This window comes from Galeopterus variegatus, unplaced genomic scaffold (assembly GCF_000696425.1).
Source record: "Galeopterus variegatus unplaced genomic scaffold, G_variegatus-3.0.2 Scaffold766, whole genome shotgun sequence".
Lineage (NCBI taxonomy): Eukaryota > Metazoa > Chordata > Mammalia > Dermoptera > Cynocephalidae > Galeopterus > Galeopterus variegatus.
In genome coordinates this window covers 210,475-211,240 of record NW_007726877.1, presented here as the reverse complement: position 1 = coordinate 211,240, position 766 = coordinate 210,475, and positions in this window count along the sequence as shown.

Sequence of the window (766 nt, the reverse complement as noted above, 5' to 3'; positions counted from 1 at the left end):
CCGCCCCCATGTCCCCGGAGCCCAGCCACTCTCTGACTCCCAGGCACAACGGCGGCTGCAGCCCACACACGCAATCTCGTTCCTCGCCTCCGTAAGCCTATTGTCTCGCGGCGGCCACCGTCTGAATCAAGCCTAGCAATAGCCAAGGGCAGGTGGGGGCGTCTCCACTAAGACCAATCAAAGAACAGAGCAGGGCTTCAGGGCCACGATTGGCCAGTCGGGCCCGGCCCGCGGAGGGGTGTGGTCTTTCGGCCCCTGGCGGTGTGCGCCTGCGCCGGGAAGAGTCCTGTCCTCGGCCTCTTGGTGCTCAGTTCGGGCTTCTGCCCGGAGGTTCCTTCCTTCGCTCTCGTCCGGCTTGGGAAAGAGTCCTCCTCGCGGTGAGACAGTCGGGGAGGCAGAGCCGTGTGGAAAAGTCACATGGGGTAGAGAGCACAAAATTCTCCAGCATTCTCAAGAATGAAAAATGAAATAACTAAACTAAAAACTTTTACAGCCACCAAGCTTTAAAAAAAAAAAAAGGCGTTCTGATAGGAAAAATAAGTTCTAGTGGTGAGCAGTGAGCATCTATAATTAACAACTTATTGTATGTTCTCAAATGGTTATTTTTTTGTTTGGTTGTGGTTTTTTTGTTTGTTTGGTTGGTTTTTTTTGACAGCTGGCAGGTAATGGGGATCCAAACGTTTGACCTTGATGTTACAAGGCTGCGCTGTAACTAACTGAGCTAACTGGACAAGCTGGGTTTTCAAGTGGTTAGAAGAGAGGAGCT